Source organism: Tenrec ecaudatus, chromosome 3 (assembly GCF_050624435.1).
Source record: "Tenrec ecaudatus isolate mTenEca1 chromosome 3, mTenEca1.hap1, whole genome shotgun sequence".
Classification (NCBI taxonomy): Eukaryota; Metazoa; Chordata; class Mammalia; order Afrosoricida; family Tenrecidae; genus Tenrec; species Tenrec ecaudatus.
The window spans coordinates 164580516-164606350 of record NC_134532.1 but is presented as its reverse complement, the minus strand read 5'-3'; the positions used below and the strand labels follow the sequence as shown (position 1 = coordinate 164606350).

Here is a 25835-nt window from a genome sequence, read left to right as displayed (position 1 = left end):
ATTTTGCTTCTTTGAAACATTTACCTGGTTTAAGAGGCAGTTGTGTGAACAAAACAAGGGAAGTGTGCATGGTTTGAAATCAAGAAAGTTGTAGGGCAGGATTGTACCTTCTCACTATTCTTATTGAGTTTTATGCTGAGAAAATAATCAGAGATGCTGGATTATTAAAGCAGAATGTGGCACCGGGATTGGAGTAACGTTTATTAACAATCTGAGATATGCAGATGATATAACCTTGCTTCCTGAAATTAAGACTTTAATTGCTTGCTGATTAAGATCAAGGATTGCAGCCTTAAATATGGATCACATGTCAATGCAAGGAAGACCAAAATCCTCACAAATGGACAAATCTATAATATCATGATAAATGGAGAAAAGATTAAAGTTGCCAAGGATTTCATTTTGCTTGACTTCACAATCAGGGTTCATGGAAGTAGCAGCCCAAATATCAAATACACATTGCATTGGATAAATCTACTGGACAAGACTTCTTTATAGTATAAAGCAAGGATATTATTCTGAGGACTAAGTTGTGCCTTTCCCAAGCTGTGATATTTTCCATTTCTTCATATGCATGTGAAAATTGGATATGGCGTGAAGAAGAGCAAAGAGGAATTCTGGTGCTCATGCAGAATAGTCAATGCACCATAGACGGCCCAAAAGAGAAACAAAAGAACAGCCTGGAAGAAGCACATCCAGAATTCTCCTTAGATGCCAGGACTTCATTTTACATACTTTGGACATGTCATCAGAAGGTAGCACCCTTGGAGATGGACATCGTGCTTGGTAAAGTCAAGAGACAGCGAATAAGAGGAAGACCCTCAACAAGATGGACTGACACAGTGGCTGCAACAGTGGGCTCAAGCAAGGAACTCTACTGGATGGAGTAGGGCTAGACAGAGTTGTGTTCTGTTGTGCACTGAGTCATTATGAGCTGGAAAGGAATGGATAGCACATAGCTACCACAACAACAGAGTCAACTCAAACTTGAGTATGCATACATAGAATCAAATACTTCTGGGTCCTGAGGCATCCTCATGATTATTGATATTCTGCAACTAATTGTTGTGGTTACTATATATTTTTGAGTGCCTTTTAACCTAAAGGAATCATCTTACAGAAATCAAAATGTTTTTGTTTGTTTAATAACAATAGAACGTAGATCATCAGGCTTCTTTTCTCATCTATTATGATCTGAAACTCCATTGAAAATGTATTCTGTCTGGAGGGTCCTGCTGGTTTTTAAATACTAGTGGTACAGGTTCTCAGCAATGTAGGAATATACAAGCCACCACAGTCCAACGAATTAACAGATAGGTAATGGCTGCCTTTTCTATGGTTCCCAAATTCACAAGACAAGCTGGCCCACTTGACAGAGAAAAGTCCACTTTGTAATATTGTAAAGTCTGACTTTGCAGGGACACATCCATAAGGAGTAGGGTTGTTTATTTAACACATGTGATTATGGGATACCATGTTCCTCAGCAGACACTGTAAATACAAGTTTTAAATCAAGCAAATGTTTGGTTTTCGCCATTCCCTATACTATCGGGATTTGTTGATCTTTAAAGGTAGATATTCTGCAAGTATCTCAAATTAATTTTTGTACTATCCAACTTTTATACTCCCTTTATGTACTGATTTTTGTAACACTTTCCATCTCTAGGTTAAGAGACTATTGTGTACTACTTGCCAGAGCAAGATACCACTTTTATTCTATCTTCATTGATTCATTTAACTTTACTTCTCCAAATTTGCAGCATTTTTCTGAAATGTCCTATTCTTCTCTATTCCCATTTGCTAAAGCATTCCTCAGCCACTTTTTATTTATACTGTCTCACAATTGCTGCATACTTTTTCCTCTTCCGTATGTATAATACTTTGTAAGAAAGTTATTAATATATTTATATTTTATCCCCATGATGTTTTGTTAAGTAGCTATCTAGTGAAACACTTGGGCTGTTGGCTGTCAGTGGAACTGAGTAAGGAATTTATCTGTTAGATACATTTTGAAATTATGCAATATGTTTCTTCCATAGAAATTTCCAACATAGGTCAGGATATAGAAGAATGAAAAATCCTGCAACCACAAAATTCCAATAATTGATTGCTTACTTTTTCTTGAGTGCACTGGATGAGAAAAAAATAGTTTTACTTGAAAATATTTACATGTTAGCTCTGTAAAATAAATAAATATGTCTATGTAATTTTAAAAGTATTTTACAGAGAATATTTTTGCAGAATTTATTTCTGAATAACAATATACAAAGTTAAAAAAGCAAACTGCTTATTTTAAACTCTTAATAACAAAGAGAACTATTAGATATTAAAATAAATGAAATAATTCGCTAAATTATTTTCACTACCTTTGTTGCCTCTTTTGTAAAACACCCTATTAAAGTTTTATGACTAGAGAATATTTGGGGAAAAATTAATGACAAACTACTTTTTAAAATTTAGCATCCCAAGGTTTTTTTCTTTTTAAAAAATATTGGTTGCTTTTAACACTGTATTGTTTTTCCTTTTATTTCCTTTCTGGCTTTTAATAACATGCTTCATCTTATATATATATATACATATATATACATATATAAAAATCATTTTATTGAGGACTCATACCACTCTTATCACAATCCATACATACATCCATTGTATGTCAAGCACATTTGTACATTTGTTGCCCTAATCATTCCCAAAATATTTGCTTTCTACTTGAGCCCTTGGTATCAGCTCCTAATTTTTTCCACCTCTCTTCCCACTCCCTCCTCCCTCATGAGCCCTTGATGATTTATACATTATTATTATTTTGTCATTTCTTACACTGTCTGATGTCTCCCTTCACCCTTTTTTCTGTTGTCCATCCCCCATGGAGGAGTTTATATGTATATTGTTTTAATCGGTTCCCCCTTTCCACTCTACCCTCCCTTCATCCTCCCAGTGTTGCCACTCTCACCATTGATCCTGAAGGGGTCACCTGGATTCCCTGTGTTTCCAGTTCCTATCTCTACCAGTGTACACCCTCTGTAAGAGCCAGATTTATAAGAATAGATCTACATGCATATATTTATATGTTAATATAAAGGTAGCAATGGACATTGGGCCTCCACTCAAGTACTCCCTCAATGAAAGAACACTTTGTTCTATTAAATTGGCATTCCATGATGCTCACCTTCCCAACAAGATCGCTGGAGACAAATGGGTGCATAAGCAAATGTAGTGAAGAAAGCTGATGGCTCCCGGCTATCAAAAGATATAGTGTCTGGGGTCTTAAAGGCTTGAAGGTAAGCAAGTGGCCATCGAGCTCAGAAGCAACAAAGCCCACATGGAGGAAGTACACCAGTCTTTGTTAACACAAGGTGTCGAAGGGATCAGGTATCAGGCATAAAAGTACAAAAAATCATATCATTGTGATAAAAGGGGAGTGCAGATTGGGATCCCAAAGCCCACCTGTAGGCAACTGGACATTCCCTTGCAGAAGGATCATGAGAAGGAAATGAGCCAGTCAGGGCACAGTGTAGCAATGATGAAACATATAACTTTCCTCTAGTTCTTAAATGCTTCCTCCAACCCCCACCCCCACTATCATAATCCCAATTCTACCTTACAAATCAAGCTTTCCCAGGTTTCTAAACTGCTTCACCTCTAGTTTAAACTTGGAATCTTTTAAATATAGTCCAAAATAGCATTTTTTAATTCCTGCATTGGGTATATAGAATTTTAAAATCATGCCATTTAAACTTTAACAGTTTTACTATAACTACACTGTCATTTCACTGCCCCCCCCATGCCCACCTGCCTAGGAAGTTCAAGCTTTATTTGGTGGGCACAGGTGAGGCATGAAATAGGGCTACCAAGGCCTTCATTTATGCAGGATCCACTATTTGCCCTACAGCCATCCTGGATGAGGCGTTACTCAGCCATCATGTCCTCAAACCCATCTCATTAAACTTGATGAAGCCCCACTCCTTGGAGATGTGGATCTCCTGGCACCCAGGGGAATGAACTTGGCCCTGTGTACAGCCTCAGTCACCTGCTCCTTGGTTTGAAGCTTGGTGCCATAGATGTGGTGACCTGACCTATGTGGCCTCTAGCCACAGAGCCTTGGCATTTGGAGGTAGGTTAGGGAGAGAATTTAGGCAGGCCAGAGACATTGAAAAGCAGAACACAGTTACCTCCAAGGTCTCTTAAGCAGCCTATACATACCAACAGGCTGCATACACTACTGAGGAGGCTTGCTCTTTGCAGCCGTTGCACACCAACCCCACAAAGAGGACAGTCATTTTATAATAAACTTAAAGAAATTTTTTCCACCCCAACAATAGTTTTTTTTGTTGTTCATAAACATTGTGAATGACTGAAAATTACAATTTTGTTTTATCCTGCTAGTGTTATTCAACAAATAATTCCAAAATCTATATGAATTATCCAAATTAGCTTCACTTGATGAATGTTAGGAATTTTTTTTCTCATGTAAAGCCTGGGGAACATAAGTCATTGAATCTTTTCCAAATTACAAACTTTGCATCTAAAACCATTATGTTACAATTTATTTTTCATTAAACTAATTCTATACAAATTTTGCTAATTATCTCCTTTCTCTTGCTCAATTGATGAGTGCCTGATTGACCTGTTTGCTATGAAGTTTTAGTAACTGCATTTTTTTTTCAAATGTGGGGAGCCCAATTCAAATTATTTTGTCATGTATCTGTATATTTAATATGAAGTCTATATTTTATTCCTCAAATATTATAGTAATTATAAAAATTAATATTTAAACTATTCATTACTATATATATTGAACATATGTTTACTCTGTGTATCAGCATATATATATAAATATTTATACATAATATGTATGTAAGCAAAATTCCTTGAATTTGAATCAGTCTTGACACATAGTCATCATATAGGGGAGAGTAGGATTGCTCCATAGGTGTCCAAGGCTGTACAGCTTTATATAAGCAGACTGCAATGTCTTTCTCTGAAGAAACCATATATGGATCATTGTGCCTTGTTGGTACCTAATAGTAATGGTAAAACTGAAATCAAAAAAGGAAATGTGGTTATATTTCAAGATACTTGATGATATGTGGAAATGTAGAATTGATGTAAAATGACTCCAGGTTAAAGAATTCATTATAATGAAACTGTGTCAGGACACAATATGCATTTATCCCACGCTGCTTATTGGCTTGTATCCATATCACAGATGCAATAATGAACTGACTTTCCAAATGACATAGCGTGGGTCAGCACGAGAGGAGGAAGCATTGAAGGCTGTTGCCTGCTGTGATCTTATCAGTAAGGCTATTAATTTCTTTAGCATTTATTTTCTTTATGAAACTACTAAACTTGTATTTGTAGGTAATATCTGTGGCACACACTTATTTGTGCATAATTACCACCCTACTTAGTAAGGTAAAGTCATTAATATTAAAAATAGATAACTAGGGTTACAAGGGAAAAATAGTAGGCAAAGCATCACAACATTTTACTGGCCTTGTTCAGTTATGTTCACAAAGATAATTAGATCCATCCCTAAGACTAAGGATGTCTGAATTTGCGTGCATTCATTAGTAAAGATAACAAGAGAGTATCAGAGAGTGAGTGGTCTGTTTAAAAATCATTCTTGAAACACTCCAGTGATAGTAAGGCAGGGAAACTGGAAAGGAAGGGACAAGCAACCCCGGGCTATCATGGAAATGACCACTTCATGCTGTTGCTATTTAATCCCACTGGGCGACTTTGAAAGCTCATGCCAGAAAACCAAAGCAAACAAAAGCAAAAACAAAAGTCATACCAATATTATCTGAATAGATACAAAATAGCCAGAAGTTTTTATACCATCTCTTAAGAGTCATTACTAGAGGTCTGTTTGCAAGATCCATTTATTCTCCTTTACTTGCATTTAGAAGAAAGGATTATAGAAACCAGAAAAATATTTTGGACATAGAATCATTGCTGTGTTTAAAGAGTTTCATAAAAATACATTTAAATGGCTTTGTGTTGTTTAATTTTCACATACCAGGATGATCAGTTTTTAAGACTTTTAAAACAATTACCCAAAATAGATTGTGTGGTAGTCAATTTGAGATTATTAAGAGGGAAGGGGTGGAGTTTAGCCTGTCAATCAGGTCACAGTTTGTTGATTTAATTTGGAGGGGCTAAAGTGATAAATAGCTCACTGGAGGCCAGACACACTCTCTCTGCTTGTCTCTCTGTGAGACGTTTGTGATGACAAGCCACATCGAGTTAGACTGATGGAGTCAGAGCCCTGCAGCTGGAGGAACCACATGGAGACCCACACCAGTGTTGAGATGTTTCCATCGCCACTGAATCCATAAGACTTTTCACTCACTGGCCTGTGATCTTCGTACATTCAGTGTCACTGCCTGTGTTGCATTGGTCTGAAGAGGGATTTCTAGACTGGCTTCAGGCCTACGGGTTAATGTCGGACTTATGGACTTGAACTGGACAAGGCTGGTATGTGTTCTTAATATACAATTCTCTTTGCTATAAAGTTCTCTCTTGCACATATGCATGTCACTGCATAGGTGTCTCTAGTCTACCGTACTAATACAAAGTGTCTTTGAGTCGGCTCCTTTTCATCGCAACCCTATGACAACAGTGTGACGCGCTCTCTGCCACTCGTGATCCTAACAGTCCTACTATTTTTGATTCCATTGTAGCCACTGTATAAATTCACATACTCGACATGGTTCCTTTCTTTTCTGACCTTCTTGACTCTCAGGCATGATGTCCTTCTCCAATGACTGTCCTCTCTTTGTATGAAAACATCCCCGAAGTACTTGAGATTACGTTTCACTCTCCTTGCCTCCATGAAGCCTTCTGCGGGTAGTTTTTCAAAAACATATTAATTTTTCATGGCCCTTTCAATAATTTTTGCCAACATTGTAATTCAAAAGCATCAATTCTTTGTTCTTATATGATGTCATTGAAAATATCTTGTTTGGGATCAGGTCCACCTTAGTTCTTAAAGTGATATCATTGCTCTTAACACTTTAAAGACAGCTTCTGCAGCAGATTCACCCAATGCAACATGTCCTTTGATTTCTTGACTGTTGTTTCCATGAGCATTGATTGTGCACAAGAACAATGTGAAACCCTTGGCGACTTCATTTTCTTCTCCACATATCGTGATGGCGCCTGTTATTCCGGGGGTGAGACTTCGGAGACATGCAGTCCTAGTCACCAGGAAACGCTTCAAGGTCTCATTTTCAGCGTAGCCAGGTTGTATCATCTGCACATGACAGGTTTTAATAAACTTCCATCTAATCCTGGGACTGAGTCTGTCTTCACTAGTCCAGCTTCTCAGATTACATACACATTGAGTAAGGGTGGTGAAAGTATACGTCCTCGGTGCATCCATTTTCTGATGTGAAACCACACAGTAAATAGTTCCTTGTTCTGTTCTAATGGCTGCCTCTTGGTCCTGGTATAGATCCCACATGAAAATTGTGAAGTATTCTAGAATTTCCATTTTCTTAATGGGATCCAAAATATATTAAAATTTGCAGACTGGAATGCCACTGGTAATGACAAAAGAGCCCTATAAATGCAGCCAATTTTGTTTCTGTGCATTTTGGACGGTGAGCTTTTTGTAGATAGTTGCTGTTTTTGTTTTTGGGGAAAAAAGGTATTTTCAATAAATAGATGATTAGATTTTTAATGGTAATTGAAAAGCTGAAAGGTTATGTTAATTTTATTGTAGTAATTAGACTCCCTGGAGCCTGATGGTATAATGGTTACATGTTGAGCTGCTTACTGCAAAGTCAGCAGTTTGAGACCCCCGCCACTCTAGGGAGAAGGAGGAGAATGTCTATTCCCGTAGAGATACAATTTTAGAAACTCAGAGGGGCAATTCTAGCTTTGAGTTGGCATTGAATTGAGTGCAGTGGGTTTGGTTTTTTTTTTAATTGATTCTCAATATAACTCATACCAAGCAACCTTTCTCTGAATGGATCTAGTAAGAAGCTGTAGGAAGATACTGATTTGCCTGTGAAAAATTAGCCACAGGTCTCTCTTCAATGTCATTGTGCTGTGTGAAAAATAGACCTCCTAAGAAGCGGGGTGAGACTTCATCACCATCAGGAGTCAGTAGTGTATCGTATCTGCAGTCTCTGCACACTGAACCTCCTGGGTCTGGAAGACAGCTACAATATCAGAGGAGCAGCTCAGAAATAGGAGCCCAGACATGGCACAGCGTGGTGGAATTCCAAACCTGTGCACCAAGTAAAGCTGAGTTATGTTGTGCAGGAAGCTGGCTTGCACAGTAGTGTTCGTGGACACTTAATTTGGGAAACCGAGCTTGCTGCCCACGGAAAAGGAGCTGAGTTCCTTTTAGCTGAGGTTTATTGGAGTAGGTGTTTAGGGGCCTTAATGCAGGTGTCAGGTTCTGCTGACACATGGAGCTTGAGCTGAATGCCTCCAGACTGAAACTCCCAGTGGAGTGGTACGCCCCTGGGGCATTTATACATACACCTGAAGGAGCGTTATAGCATGCCCTCATAAGCAACTATCCTGACCATTTCTCATTGTCTTTACAATTTGTAACATCCTCAATAAACCTTTTAATCATCAATTTTGTCTGTGTGTTCTGTGTAACCATTGTAAGGCATGTTACAACCCAGATAAATAAGAGAAAACCTTATGACAACACAGAAACCCATGACAAATTTCCATCCTGTGATCTGCTTCTTGATTTCTATCACAAGGCTTTGTTTTCCAACTACTGATCCTTCCTCTCTATTTCCAATGTTTGTGTTCTAAAAATAAAGAAGTTGGATGATTATTCAATTAACTGTTCATTGTCTTTAATGGTTGATGTGTAATTTGAATTGTAATTGTACACACTGGAGAATTTTGTAAGCATATAGGCAGTGACCTGTGACATATAGTACTGCACTTCAAGAGAGAGCTTGGAATGAGACACCAATCCTCTTAAATTGGCCGTTTCCAGCATAGTAAACCTTATGTTTGTCTGATTCAAATTTGGCAACATCAATCCATTTCACATCACTAGTACCTAAGATGTTGATCTTCCTGTATTCCGTTGTATTGTTTGACAGCTTCCAGTTTTCCTTGTCACATTTTGTACTTTCCATATTCCTTTCTGTAATGGATGTTCACAGCTGTTTCTTCTCATTTGGGGTAATATTTCATCACCAAATGGAGGTCCTAAAAGCTGTGCACCCTCCGTGTCGTGTCCGTAAGTTCAATTCTACTGTGAGCAGGGGTTTAGCTCTTCCACAATTGTATTTTGAGCGCCCTTCAACCTGAGAGCTAAGCTCTTGGCACCAATCTCAGAAAATGTTCCGCTGCTGCTTACAAGCACTTAGAAGCTATACCCTCATAGGAGACTACATATCCCCTCGTCATAGTCTGTTCGTCGGCTGGGTTTCTGATGGAAACTCTGATGCTGGGAGCCCTGCTGTTATGAAAATACTGCTGGCCCAACCATCAGAGCAACACAAAAGCCACCACTGTGTAGCCGACTGATGGAGGCATGGCGGTGAGAGACATAATAGCATGCTTTGGTTGTTTGGGCTCTGGTTGTTTCATTAAACTTTCAATTTCTTGAGCCTGCATTGAAGGTTTAGCATTTTTAGCTTCTGCATAATTCATTGGTTATATTTAAACATTTTTTCTCTGACAAGTAATTTTAGTTATTTTCTATTTCTTTATGGTGCTCCGGATGGAAAGAATCATAGAAACATTCCCTGTTTCCTTATTATTTATGCATCCTTTCTTATTTTGTAAATTATTTTAATCTACTGATGTTGTTGTCAGAACTACAGTGGCTCAAGTATTCAACTTAATGCTGGACAAAAACTCTGTGCACAATAGAAACGTGGTATTTACTTATTAATTTACTAGTTCAGGAACCTACATCTTTGTATCTTTTAAACAGCATTTTCACTAAATATGGAAGTTTGCTCTCAGCATCATACATGTACCATCCATTTATTTCACTCTGATGTAATTATTCTTTGTCTATTACTTAGCATTACTTTCCTAAAGATAGGCCCTTCTTTTCATACTACCTTACTTAATTAAAAAACTTCTCATTATTGTTACTTCAGACATCCTAGATACAAGGAATGCTTTGTAGTATCTCTGAATAATTTATTTTATTTTAATATTTGGAATATATTTAAATATATATAACTATCTATTTTAAGTAAACATAGTTGTGTAGTTTACATTGTGATAGTTACAGTTTTGTGTCAGTTTGGATGCACCAGGATACTCAGTGGTTTTGAAGTTAAAGCTCAGTAATTGCCCTGTGATGTGACCTCTCACATTGTAATCAGCTCAAAATGGAATATGCTTTCAGCACCAATCAGTTGAAAAACAATCAGGATGGAATGTAACCCCTTTACTCTGGTCACAACCCTGATGCAATTGAAAGCCAGTTTAATCAAGGGTGTGACACACTTCCTATAGGTAAACAATGACAACATTTTTGCTTTGGGCTAGACGTGGGTTCTGCATGTGGATCATGGACTCCCAGTTCTTTGGACTTGAGCCAACAGCCTGCCGTATTACATGCGGAACCCAGTAGCCCTCAGTGACCTGCCATCCGACCTACCAGCTGACCTGCTTACCTCTTATTCATATTTCCATTGGCAAGCCTATTCTTTTGACCTCGGTTTCATCCATCAGCTGTGAGAAGTCAAACGGATTTTGTCCACTTCTATAACTGTATGAGTCATTTTCTTGATATAGATGTTTCTGCGTGTTCCTGTAGACACACACACACACACACACACACACACACACATTTGCATCTCTTAAGAACCCAGCCTACCACATAAATTAGTTATCCATTTATTTATTGAATAAATTAATTTCTAAAGTCAATGATAAGATTGATTTTCCCCAATAGAATTAAAATTTTAGAATGCCCCTGGTCCTTCTTCTGAATCAGGTTACGTAGTAGAAGGAACTATAGACTCAAGGACCCAAGTCCACAGAAATGCCCTCAAATGAAGATTAACGCAACAAGGAGCAGTTCCTACGTTTTCAAGAGCTTCCTCTCCTCTGTGCTCCATCAGGAAAAAGGTAAAGCCGGGGCCTTGCCATAGATCCTCTTCTGGCGCTTCTAAGGAACTCCCTTGATCTCTCTTTATTAAAAAGGAAATGATAACGATAACAAAACAAAAAGACCCTTTGGAAGCTGTAATTTTTGTTCCTGAATCGAATCAGAGTCACAGCTTCCCTGTTCTATGCGGCATTCACTTCACCCTGCTCTCTGAATGCTCTTGAGTTCTCTACACTGTATCTTAGCTCCTTTTATGATCTTTTTCTAAAATGGATGTAGAAATATTTTGGTTAAATTATAGAAGTACAACTTTAGAGTGTTTTCTATTCCCTACTTTTTAATCAACTACACACATACATATGAAGAGATCATAAAGGACACGTGTAACCAGCAGCTCAACATTTCATAATAATAGTAATTGTTAAAATCTCACACCATACTACTCTAGCCTGACTTACCCCATCTTCATTAGAAATTCATCACCACCATCCTATCTTTTCTTCTTCCTTTTTTTAATCTCTTAGCTTTATGCCAGGGGAAGATTTTCTACAGAAAACTGGGCTTAATGAGCTTGTCACCCTCTATATAGTTAAAAAATAATTGATATACAATGAATACATCAGATTATTGTTCATTTTATGAAGAAAATTAAATCACAAGATTACTATCTGAGCCCCAAAGGGATATTTTCAAACAAAAGTTCAGTGCCATTATTTTTCCTGTGAGAGGATGATACCTTCAGGACCAGGGGTGTGAGGGGCGATACTGGGAGAGTAGAGGGTGAGTGGGTTCGAAATGGGGGAACCGATTACAAGGATCTACATGTGACCTTCTCCCTGGGAAAGGGACAGCAGAGAAGGGGGGGAAGGGAGACTCCGGATAGGGCAAGATATGACCAAATAAAATTCTATAAATTATCAAGGGCTTATGAGGGAGGGGGAAGCGGGGAGGGAGGGGGAAAAAAAAGAGGACCTGATGCAAAGGGCTTAAGTGGAGAGCAAATGCTTTGAAAATGATTAGGACAAAGAATGTATGGATGTGCTTTATACAATTGATGTATGTATATGTATGGATTGTGATAAGAGTTGTATGAGCCCCTAATAAAATGCTTAAAAAATATGATGCAGTGTTGGTGCTGGGTTAACGTGCCTGGCTGCTGCCCAAAGTCAAACTACCATGGTTCAAACCCACAGCAGCTCTTGGGGAAAGGATGTGACTGCCCATTTTTATAAATACTCAGTCTTGGGAGAATTATGGGACAATTCCACTATGTTCTATAGGTTGCTATTTGCTCACATTGACTGGACAACAATGGGTTTGTGTTTTTTTTTTTAGCACTTTGTGTGTGTATCCAAAATGTAATTGAAAACTGGAATGAAATGATAGTGGAGTTTTTGAAATACCTTGTGTGGTTTTGCTCCTCTATATAATTCAACTAAGGCAGCAAACTAAGACAAAAGGTGCATCCCGTTGTATGGCTTTACAAATAAAAATAACAGAATGAACAACATAAACTTGGATTCTGATATTAAATGGGAGAGAGAGAATCAAAGGGATGTCTGACGCAATTCTGGTGCTGGAGGTTCAAATCTCTAAGTCCAGTGGAAGTCCATAGCTTTCATCCCAAGGTGTGCAAGACAGGTATGAGGAGAGTGCAAGCTAGAAAGAGAACCCTCCCAGAACATTCATTTATAATCTGAAGGCGTATCCTTATCACAAGAGCACTCTCTTTTTAAATAGTTGGGTTGGTCTTGGTAAATCACATCACAGAATTAGATTGCATTATATTATATTAATGTGATATTACAAAATAGAATATCACGTTAGATCAAATGAAAGCAAGTAGTCTCGTGACTCTCCAACCCAAAGGGAATCATAACTTAACCCAGTTGTCACCAAAAATAAGCCAATTCATCTTTTGATCTCTTGACTTCAGCTTCTATGAGCTTGAACTGCAGATTCAAGCAATGCTTGACAACTTCAAACTTTTCTCCATGTATCATGTTACCTATTGGTCTAGTTGCGTGGATTTTGATATTTTTTACATTGAGTTGTCATCCATACTGAAGACTGTAATCCTTCAATGAGGCTACAATCGGTGTTGTAGGGTTGTAGCTGGAAATAAGCTACAGTGGTGATTTCATCGGGAAGTGTTTCAAGTCCTTTGCAATTTCAACAAGCGAGGTTGTGTCATCTGCATCTGGCAGGTTGTTAAAATGCCTTCCTCCAAATCTTCATATAATCTATCTTCTCCAATTATCTGCTCAGCCGACAGATTGACTAAGTAGGGTGACAGGATACAACCTGATTGCACACATTCCTGATTTTAAGTCGCCCTTGCCTCATAGTTTAAACAAATTAAAGGAGCTGGGCTATCATCACAGCAATTGACTTCAGGACATTGTCTTCGTTCTTGTAAGTGTTATTCGTCTGATTTTTATATTTTTATTGTAACCCCTTATACAAACATAAGTTCCTCATCTTCACCTATTAAATTCTATCAGCTACACATACCATGCATCCTAACAAAAGTTTTTACTAGAAGTATTTGATAGGCATGCAGATATTGCTTTTTTAATTGCAATTGCTTCAGTTTAAGCCCCATAGACCCTCTTCAATTTCTCACTTTCTCGTCTTTCATCACTTTTTCTCACTCTCAAATTATTCTTAATTACATATACTAGTGTCCTATTAGGCTTAATTAGGAAGACATAGTAAATCCACTTTCCTTGTGAATTCTGCCCCCATTGCAAGACAATTCCAGTAACCAATTTCTTCCCTTCAGAGACTTTAAAAATGACTGCAATAGTCACATCTTCAAAATTTGCTCCTTGCCACAGGTAGACCATAATTCCAAGTTCTTCCTTCCTTCCTACCTTCCTTCCTTCCTTCCTTCCTTCCTTCCTTCCTTCCTTCCTTCCTTCCTTCTTTCCTTCCTTCCTTCCTTCCTTCCTCTCTTTCTTTCATATTCAGACTAATGTGTTTATACCTTTTTTAGGTATAACCAAGTTCACTGCCATTGAGTTAATACGGACTCATAGGACATAGGGGCTGTCAGAGCCTGTCAATCTCCAAGGAAGAACGAAAATATTGACGTTCTGCTGTGGCACAGAGGCCAGTGTGCATCCTGTGCTCATGCTCGGTAGCCCATTGAAGCTCCATCACGCCACCAGAGCTCCTTTCTTTGGGAAACTGACCATAAATACAGTGGATGTGTTTAACATGCATACACTGATGAGTTTGTTTTCTTTTTAAATCATTTTAATAGGGGCTAATAAAACTCTTAGCAAAATCCATACATACATCAATTGTGTAAAGCACATTTGCACATTCATTGCCCTCTCCACTTAAGCCCCTGGCATCAGGTCCTCATTTTACCCCCTTACTCTCTGTTCCCCTTCCCTCATGAACCATTGATAATTTATAAATTATTTTTTTGTCATATCTTGACCTGTCCCACATCTCCCTTCATCCACTTTTGTGTTGTCTATCCCCCAGGGAGGAAAGCACCTGTAGATCCTGGTAATCGGTTCCCCCTTTCCAACCCACTCTCCCTCTACCCTCCCAGTATCGCCATTCATACCACTGGTCCTGAAGTGATCATACGCCCTGGATTCCTTGTGTTTCCAATTCTTATCTGTACCAGTGTACATCCTCTGGTCTAGCCAGACTTGCAAGGTAGAATTGGGGTCATGATAGTGGGGGAGGATGAAGCATTTAGGAACTAGAGGAAAGTTATATTTTTCATCAATGCTACATTGCACCCTGACTGGCTTGGCTCCTCCATGAGACCCTTCTATAAGGGGATATCCAGTGGTCTACTAATGGGTTTTGGGTCTCGACTCCACACTCCCCCCCTCATTCACTATGGTAAGATTTTTGGTACTGATCATGCCTGATACCTGATCCCTTCGACACCTCATGATCATACAGGCTGGTGTGCTTCTTCCATGTGGGCTTTGTTCCTTCTGAGCTAGATGGCCACTTGTTTACCTTCAAGCCTTTAAGACCCCAGATGCTATATCTTTTGATAGCTAGGAACCATCAGCTTTCGTCACCACATTTGCTTATGCACCCATTTGTCTTCAGTGATCTTATCATGGAGGTGAGCACACAATGATATGATTTTTTGTTCTTTGATGCCTGATAACTAACTGATCCCTTCGGCACCTTGAGATCACACAGGCTGGTGTGCATCTTGCATGTGGGCTTTGTGGCTTCTGAGCTAGATGGCTGTTTGTTTACCATCAAGCTTTTAAGACCCCAGATGCTATATATTTTGATAGCCTGGAACCATCAGTTTTCTTCACCACATTTGCTTATTTACCCACTTTGTCTTCAGCAGTTGTGTTGGGAAGGTGAGCATCAAGAATGCCTATTTAATAGAAGAGAGTATTCTTGCAGTGAGGGAGTACTTGAGTGGAGGCTGCCCAATGTCCCTCTGGTACCTTAATACTAAAACTATAAATATATGCACAGAGATCAATTTCCCCATCCTCATATATAAATGTATTTGCATATGTACATGTCTTTTTCTAGACCTCTATAAATGCCCTTTGCCTCCCAGCTCTTTACTCTATTTACCTTGACTTTCCTCCTGTCCTACTATCATGCCCAGTCCCCACCTGGGTTTCAGCAATTCCTTTAGTTACATTACCCTTTATTATGCCTGCCCAGGCTTCCTATACCCTCCTCACCACCGATTTGGATCACTTCTTGTGCCTTTGTCCCTGGGTTTGTTAACACTACCTTTCCCTCCACCTCTCTCGCTCCCATGTCCTCTCAGACCTGTAGATCCCATTGTTTTCTCCTTCAGATTGTTCATTCAGCCTGTCTTATTTAGACAGACCTGTGGAGATAATAACATGCACAAAAACAAAACAGAGCAACAATATACAACAAACCAACAGCATACCAATGACAAAAAAAACACAATAAAACAAAACAACAAGAAAGAAAAGCTTTTAGTTAGTTTAAGGATTGTTTATTGGACTTTAGGAGTATTTTCCATGAGATTTTAGTGGCTTCAAAAATCCCCTAAAAATAGAACTAAAAGTTATTAGAATTTTTCCATGAACTTTTGAAGTGCTCTCATCCTAATCCCATAAAAATGGATTCCAAGCACTTAATTTTAAGTGGCTTGTTTTTCAACACTATAGTATTATTAATTTGACAATTTAAAAATTCTTTTCATGTCTATCCATTCTTTTCTGAGGTCTTTACCCTCTGCTAATACTTTTCCAAATGCAAACTTCATTCAATTGCAAAGAATATGCACGATTATTACTTTGTGTCTTAATCCGTAGCCTCGGAGTTATAAGTTTTTTAGATATTATCAGAAACAAGAGTTTTACTAATACTTATTACATACCATAATGAAATAGATATTATCAGAAACAAGAGTTTTACTACCACTTATTACATATCACAATGAAATGGGTCTATGTTTTCAGAACAGAAGTTTATGCAATCTGGAGGCCTCTTTAAAAAGTTGACATGGAACTGTGAATGTAATTTAGGTAATCATATAGCTTTTGTGTCCACTTTCTCGAGCAGAATTCTCCGTGGTTTGGCAGTTATTGGTAATTTTGAGTGCCGATTAGTCCAATCTAACTCATATCCCAGAAAACACTGCCAAGTCCTGTAAAGATCATCTAAACCTCGGAGTTCCCCCACGAGGCGATCAAACATGAAGTGATTACTCTCATAATGGGATCTGCTCTATGAATAGCCACCCCACTTATAAAGTGATGAGGGTTAAATACTTTCTCGGATCACAAATTTGAACTGGTCAATTGAAAAGAAATTTCCTTGGGGTGTGGTTTGCTTCCAATATAAGTTTGAAATTATCATTAGTCCCTCTGTAGGAAAAAGTGGAGGCTTTCTACGCTCATTAAAAAAATAATTTTATTATGGTCTCTAATAGCTCTTATAACAATTCATGTAACTGTTCACGATGCCAAGTACTTTTATATATATGTTGCCAACATAATTTTCAAAAGATTTTCTTTCTACTGAGCCTTTGGTGTCCGCTCATTTCCCTCCACCCCCATCCTCTCTCCCTCATGGACCCTTGATAAGTTTTATCTATTTTTCCATGCCTTACACCAACCTGTGTCTCCCTTCATGCACTTTTCTGTTGTCCATCCCCTGGGAGAGGTTATACGTCGATCACTGTGATGGGTTCCCCCTTTCTACCCCCACCTTCTCTTTCCCCTCCTGGTATCTCCACTCTCATTATTTCACAGTAACATTCTCAGAAACACACTGGGGCAGTTCTGCCCTGTGCTACATGGCCACTGAATTTACTTCGACTTAATGGCCCTGAGTTTTGTGTATTTAGAGGGAAAGCTTACTTATTTGCTTTTTGTTTCTCTGGATCCTGTATCTGGCTTCTCTACCTCAAGTTCTCTCAGCATATTGCCTGCTGATCCTGGCTCTAGTCAGCTGCCTTTGGTTTGGCTTATTCTCCTTAGATTCATCCACCTCTGTTGCCACACAGATCCTGAGCTTGGCTTGATCAGCTTGGAGTTTGCTGTCTTGGAACTTGCATGCTTCTACAACTGTGTGATCTATTTTTTAAAGATACATATTTTTAATATAGATACACATATAAGCTTCATTACTTTTTCTTTTCTAGAGAATCCAGCCTCAAGCAGTAAATACTAAATTTTATATATAATGCAAAATAAACTTTAAAAATCAATTAAACTGTGACAATTTCTATGATCAGAACAATTTTTTTGCCATCTTGTCTCCCCCCAGAACAAATTTTATAAAGTGATATTAATATTAATTCTTTATACTTGTTTCCATTGAATTTATTTACACCCACAGTGACCCTTTAGAGCAAATCATCAATGTTTTTGGTTAAAAACCAAGATTTTTAATCATGACATCACCAGGGCTTCTAACCCCTGGTATTTCCCTAAAAGTATTTTCTCCTTTTATTTTTATTTTGGTTCTGTTAATTAGTCCTATTCTTTTATTAAAATAACATTGTAATATCCACTTTTTAAAAAGAACAGAAAAGAAGTTATGTCCTTTCTTTAGCTGTTAAACTGACTGTTAGGAGTAAATTGCAACTTAAAATGACCCCGTAAGATAGAGTAGAACTACCTCTGCGGGTTGGGGAGACTGCACATCTTTATGGGATTATAAAGCTTCATTTTTCTCCTAGCAATCCAACCCATAACCACGACATCACCAGTGGTCCTCATTTTTCATATGAATATATATAAAAATACAAGAGCCCTGATGATAGATGCTAAACACAGATTGGTTGCTTCAATCTACCTGTTGATTCTCAAAAGACAGATCAGGGCTCTACTCCAGTGAACATTTACAACCTTGGAAACCCGAAAGAACAGTTCTTCTCTCTCCTATAAGGTCATGGTGAGACAGAAGCATCTCAATGACAGTAGATTTATATCGTAAATGATAGGCAATTTATTGTAATTCCATCCAAAAAACCAAAAATCTCAAAATAAAAAAGAAAACAAAATATTCACTGTCATTAAGATAGTCTGAACTATAATGACCTCTGGACAGAGAAGAACTGTGTTTTTAAGTTTTCTGAGCTTGTGAAACTTTATGGGAGCAGAAAAACTCTCTTCTACCGAGCATCTGGTGGTTCAAAGTGCTGAGGGATCCATGGTTAGCAGTCCAAAGTGTAAATCACAAAACAGTCGGGAAAATAGTTCCTTAAGGCCTATGAGCTGAGGAATTACGGAGAGTATCATAGGCAACGGAACACAAGATCATTAAAAGACAAGAAACAAGAGATCAAAGTGGATGACAGAGGAGACTCGGAAACGTGTTCATAAGCCATAAAGTAACTAAGGTAAGGGAATAAATAATTAGGTAAAAGAGCCGAGCAAAGAATTTCAAAGATGCTTCGTTCAAGAAGATGAAGTGTTATAATGAACTGTGCAAAGATTTACAGTTGAAAACCACAGATGAAGAATGAAGTCAGCGCAGCTTCAACCGGAAAACTGAAGAAGAAAGGCAAGCCTGGAGTATTGTTAAGATTCTCTGCGTGGGGTGGGGGGTGGAGATATTGAAATTATAGAAAGCATTGAAAGATGATGAAAAGAATGCAAAGTCACTGTATCAAAAAGAACCCGTGGATATGCAACCATTCCGACAGATAGCAGTTGGTCACAATTCAGTGGTTCTGAAGGAAGAAGTCCTAGCTGCATGGAAGCTATTGCCCCCCAGCTCCCCGCCAAAGGCACTGGGGTTTGGAGACTTCACTTGTAGTGGTTTAACAGATGGATGAAGCAGTGGAGACACTCTCTTGTCTATGCCAACAAGTGTTGGCCAACTGATTGGAAGAGGTCCACACCTGTTACACAGGAAGTTGACCAAACAGAACACACAGATTAAAGAACTATGTCGCTGATATCACATGTAATGAAAATTTTGATAAAGCGAATTCAATAACAATTGCCATAGTATATTGACAGGGAACTGCCAGAAGTTCATGCTGGATTCAGAGAAAAACATGGAACATAGGATACATTGGCTGCTGTCAGATCGATATTGGATGAAAGCAGATAACACATAAAAATGTTTACATGTATTTTATTGACTAAGAAAAAGTATTCGATGTGTGGTTTGTCACACACTACGAATAACCTTAATCAAAAATTGGTATTCTAGAACAGTTCATTGTGCTCATAGAGAACCTGTACATGGATCAAGGGGCAGTTTTGTAAAGAGAAGCAGGGGATACTGCATTGCTTAAAATCAAGAAAGATGTGCACCAGGGTTATATCCTTCCACTATACTTATCCAATCTTTATTCTGAGCAAATAATTAGAGAAGTTGGATTATATGAAGAAGAACAGGGCATGAAGGTTGGAGGAAGGCTTAATAACAAGTGGTGATATGCAGGTGATACGACTTTCCTTGCAGAAAAGCGAGGAGAACTGGAGGCCCTTGCTGATGGAGATCAAGAATACAAGCTTTTAGTGTGGATTACAATTCAGTGTGCAGAAAACCCAAATCTTCACAATGGATCCAATAGGTGACATCATTATAGATGAAGAAATGATTAAAGTTGTCAAATAGTTCATCTTGCTTGCATACGCAATCAATGCTGATGGAAGCATCCGGAAGGAGATACTACCGTGCATTTTATTGGGTAATCTGCTGCTGGAGACCGCTTTAAAATGTTACAAAGCAAGGATATTACTTTGAAACCTCAAGTGCACCTGACTCAAGACACATGTATTAGGTTGGGTTTTCTAGAGAAGTAAAACCAATGACAATATTTATGTGTCTGTACCTAGAAAGATATCTATACCAAGAAGAGGTTTACACAGTTGTTGGAAGAGGTCAGTCCAGTCCCATTCAAATAAGGTTTCTTCTGACTTGTGGAACCAATGAACAGGAAGCAGGGTGATGGAGCAGAGAAGCAGAGGTGACATAAATCCAAAGACAGTCTAATGTTAGTACTAATATGCTGAGGATCCTGTGATCAACAGGCAACATGTCAGGAGATTTGGGAACCAGTCACAAGATCCAGCTATGGAGAAAGGTGAAGGGTCAATAAGAATCTGTCTGTTTGGTCTTTCTCTTTCTGATACAAAAATCTGCACACCCAGAGTGAATGAGGTTGTGACCTCATTGACAGTTTGGGCTCCAACCTGACCCTTAGGCAGATGTGTCTAGTTAATATAATCCCTGACTCGCACACCATGGTGTTTTCAGTCACCTAATATGCATGTGAAAGTTGGAAATTGAATAAGGAAAATTGAGGAAAAAGTGATGCATTTGAACTATGGTGTTGGTGAAGGATATTGGAAATACTATGGATTGCCAAAAAAAAACCAAAACAGATCTGACTTGGAGGAAATAGAGACAGACTGCTCCTCTGAGCATTAATCTTAGAGCATAGACTTAGTCTCATTTACGTTGGACATGGTATCAGGAAAGGCCAGTTCCCAATGAAAGGCATCAATGTTTGGTAAAGTGGAGGGGCAGCCAAAAAGAGAAAGGCATTTGATGACGTGGATTGACCAAGTGACTGCAAGTGTGGACTTGCACAGAACCGGCGGGGTTTTGTTCTTTTTGCATAGTATCGCAGTGAGTCAGAACACTCAGTGATACTTAACACGAACACCTATTTTACCAAGCATGATTACCTTTTCAAGGTAATCACCTGATATTGTCCAAAGCATAGGATATAAAGATGCTATTCTGTTTCTAAGTAGCATTTTGCCTGTAATTCTCCCGACAGATTTGTTTGTTTTTGTTTGCCATGATAAGTTAATTGTTCTTCCACAGCACCATAATTCAAATCCTTTAATCCCTCTTGTCTTCTATATTCAATATCTAACACTCACATGCATATCACACAAAAATACCAGGTCTTGGCCAGGCACAAATTAGTACTTGAAGTAACATCATTGCTCTTCAACATTTTAAAAAAGTCTGTGGAACCGATTGACCCAATGTAATACATCATTTGACCTCTTATCTGCTACTTCCAAGAGAATTGATGATGGATCCAAAAGAAATGAAATTATTGATAAATTTAATCTTTTCCTCATTTCCCCTTAGGTTACCAATTGGTTGTTTTAAGGATTTTATATTAACTTTTATCCACATTGGTGGCTGAAATCTTTGGTTTTCATCAAAGAATTTCATCAGCGAGTGCTTCAAGCTGTCTTCATTTTCAGCAAGCAAGGTCGTGCTCGCTGCATATAGCAGCTTTTAATACGCCTGCTAATAAGTATGGTGAGAAGATACAACCCTAATACGTACATACTTTTCCTGATTTAAAACCATGCAGCATTCTCTTGCAGAGTAGAGGGGTAGCCAAAACAAAAACACTACGACCCTCAACAAAATGGCGTCACACATTGCTGCAACAATAGGTTCAACCATAGTAACAATTGTGAGGACAGTACAGGGTCAGGTAATGTTATAAATAGGGTCACTATGAATCAGAACCGAATCAATGGCACTAGACACCAGCTAACTGGAAGCCCCTGTATTCCAATAATTTTTGTCAAAGCTGCATTATTAATGCATTATAGCTTTTCAGGCCCTATTTATTAACTTTTCAGCATGAGGAGATTAAAAACAAATGACTGGACTCAGGTACACATCAGTCCTCAAATTGACACCCTGGCTCTTTGACACTTTAAATAGGTTTCGTTCACTGAATTTGCCCAATGCAGTGCATCACTCGACTTCTTGACTTCTACATCTCTAAGCTTTGGTTGCTGGTCAAGGTAAGATGAAATACTTGACAGCATCAATTTTCTCTCTGATTATCATTTTATTGTCTATTAATCTACTTGTGAGGCTTTTTGGTTGTCTTTTGTCACCTTGATTTGCCATCTATGGTGAAGGCTGCAGCCTCTGCTTTTTATCAGTGAATTCCTCAATTCTCTTTACTTTTAGCAAGCGGGATCAAGTCATCTATAGATCACAGACTGTTAGCGAGCCTTCCTCCTTTCATGATGGTGAGTTCTTCTTCATATAATCCAGCTGTGATGAGTTGCTCACGCTACAGACCGAGAAAATATCATGAAAGAATGTAACCTGATACAAATATTTCCTGATTCTACACCCTGCAGTCCTATTTGAACTGTTCTGTTTGAACAACTGCATCTGCTTCAGCAAAACTAAGAATTTCAGAATACCTGGGTTTTACATAGTTATCCAGTGTAAGACAGGCGAGAGCACTTACAGGATGTGAAGGCCATCAAGAGAGAGCACAAGAAGTAGATTATGTCCTTTGGACCCAAGACCCCTATGCTGTGCAACTCCTAGTCCCAAGAGAAGATTTATTTTAGTGCCCTTCCCAGTCTCTAATGGATGCCCTCCCATGGAAGTTCAAAGGAGACGAAGAACCTCCTCAAAACTGACTCTGAAACAAAGTCTTGCCCTAGGGGTGGCACCCTAGAATCATAAAGATTTAGATCTACAGCATCCTAAACTGTGGCAGAATATCTTTGTGTTTTATATCCATAACATTGGGCTATTACTGTTATGTCAGCCCTGGTTGACAAACAGACTCATCTTGCTATCCTCTTGAGCTGAAATTTCCTTGTTTTTTTAGTAATCATTTTACGAGAGGCTCATACAACTCTTTTCACAATCTGTGCATACATCATTGGTGTCCAGCACATTCATATGTATGTTGCCATCATCATTCTCAAAACACCTGCTTTCTACTTGAGTCCTTGGTATCAGCTCCTCATTTTTCCCCTCCCTTCCCCTCCCCCACCCTTGATAATTTATAAATAATTATTAGTTTATCATATCTTACACATCCGATGTTGCCCTCACCCAGCTCTCTGCTGTCCGTCCTCCAGGGAGGAGGTTACATGTAGACCTTGTCATCTGTTCTTCCCTTCTCCCTCCACCCTCCCGATATGGCCACTCTCACCATTGGTTCTGAGGGGCTCATCTGTCCTGGATTCTCTGTGTTTCCAGTTCCTATCTGTGCCAGTGCACATCCTCCAGTCCAGTCGGAAATGTAAGGTAGAATTGGGATCATGATAGTGGGGGAAGGAAGCACTTAGAACCAGAGGAAAATTGTATGTTGCATCATTGCTACCCTGCACTCTGAGTGGCTGGTCACCTTCCCAAAGTCCTTCTGCAAGGGGATGTCCAAATTCCCCCAGATGGGCCCTGGGTTCTCACTCTGCACCCTTCCTCCTTCACAATGCTATGATTTTTTTTTTTTGGTCTTTGATGCCTGATTACTGATCCCTTCAATGCCTTGTCATCTAACATGCTCTGCAGAGCTCTGAATAAAGAAAAAAAAGTATTTTTGCTCAGATAATGCTTGAAATACATATATTTTATTAACTATAAGTGACAAAATAAATATGTAACATGAAACATTTCATCAATTACAATTACAATGAATTCTATGTTATTTTGTTGATATGGAGATATTGAGGTAACTTAGAAGTGTTATGCTCATTGTTTGAAAAACCTTCTGTTATACTCAAGACTTCCACATTGTCCCAGGTCATTGCAGAAGAAACTGATACTCGGATACTTAGCGTCTAGCAAAGTGATCATCCCAGGAGAGACATAGAGAAGAATGTGTTGGTTCACTAAAGTAAACATAAGTAAAAATGTAGTAGAGATGAGGTTAAGCCACATTTTCATAATATTTTTCTTAACCATTTTGTTGTTATATTATCATAATTATTGTGTAGCCTATCTTTATAGAGGATTGAATAAATGAGGTGGGACGATTACTCCTGGGATTCCAAGATTGTAACTGGTTCCAGGAGTAATCGTCCCACCCTTTCAAGCCGCCGACAGTGGCGATCGCAGAAGGACCATAGCCACTCTAAGCTGAAGTAGAAACTAACCAAAGAAAGATAGAAACCCACACATACCTGCACTTTCACAATCCTGATAGTGCCAAACATTCCTGCTTTGTTTGTAACTCTAAATATGATCTATAATGTTAATAAATATTAAGGCATACATTTTTAAATTACTTGGCATTTGTGCAAGTTCCAGTGTTTTATCACTTAGATTTTGCTAAGTGAAGCAACCTTAGAAAACATTGAAACGTTCAAATATTTTAGAATAGTTGTGGCTAAGTTTGTCTTTCTTAACAACCTCAAGTTGCAAGGAAAGAACTTGTCCATATATTCATCATTGTTTGAATTCAGCAAATACCTGAAAATAAGTAATTTTGAGAAGTAATGCAGGGATCTTTGGGTGTTTTTTTTTACCTATTATTCTAAAACCTTTTCAGAAAAGTGCGTGTGGTTTAGTATTCTGTGGGATGTAAGCTCTTATCATTTGAACTACTGTAGCATCCTTCTATCATAGCACTTTTAACAGCGTATCTTAATGGTTTGTTTATCTTCCTGTCTCTCTCATTAGAGAGAGACACGCTAAGAAAATATCACTTTCCATCTAGCCTGCAGTGCTAGGCTAGTTAATACAAGCGGGATTTCTTGAATTAAATTCAATAACTCTTTGTATCTTGTTGGCCTACATCTTACACAAATTCTGTCATACTAGTATTTACTGGTATTTTATCTACTTCTGTATCTCATATATTTTTTAAAATAACTATAATCCTATCCCCTTATTGGTATAGAATGAATTATACATGTGGGAATTTGAATGCTGGGCAGCTCTAGAGGCAGTTGTCACTGTGTGTGCCAGAAACCATCCCACGATTGTAAGATTTTTTTAAGATTTGAGCCCTAAAAAGCCAGCTATTCTAAATTATAACCCAAGTTTATAAAAAAGTTAGAAGACATTACAAGCACAAGTCTTTAGGGGAATAATCGATAGTGCATATTTGTGTGGCGATGGGACAAAGACATTTATTATGAGCAGATTTTCAAATTGAAAATTTGAGTGAAAAATGTGTAAAGTATGCACAGAAAACTACATATCTATCCATGGGAGCAAGAAGGCTCTGAGGGTGGACATGTGGAACATTCTTCAGGCAACAGAGGCATAGATGGGGTGTCATTACTTGAGGTATTTAAGAAAAGAAATATATATATATAATTCATTTTCTTTTTATGTAGAAAAAATATAATTTTTATTTTGAAATAAATCACTAAATAATTCCATATGATATTGGTGGGTTTAAATACTTTGAATTATTTATTATCAACAATATATTCAGAAAGTTTTGCCCTACGGTAAACTGTAAGTAGAATGCCATCTCTTCCCACTCACCTAAGTCAATATTCAAGATGTTCCTCTACTCCTTTGAAATATAATTATCATTGACTTTTGGAATTCTTTTCTTTTC

At 38.3% G+C, this 25835-nt stretch overlaps 1 non-coding gene across 1 annotated transcript; it reads right to left on the bottom strand.

Annotated features, from left to right (window-relative positions):
• Positions 1-4166: 4166 nt before the first annotated feature.
• On the bottom strand, positions 4167-4297 carry LOC142444089 (small nucleolar RNA SNORA70). The gene has a single exon (XR_012783760.1). It is a non-coding gene; the product is annotated as a small nucleolar RNA SNORA70 (small nucleolar RNA).
• Positions 4298-25835: the final 21538 nt, after the last annotated feature.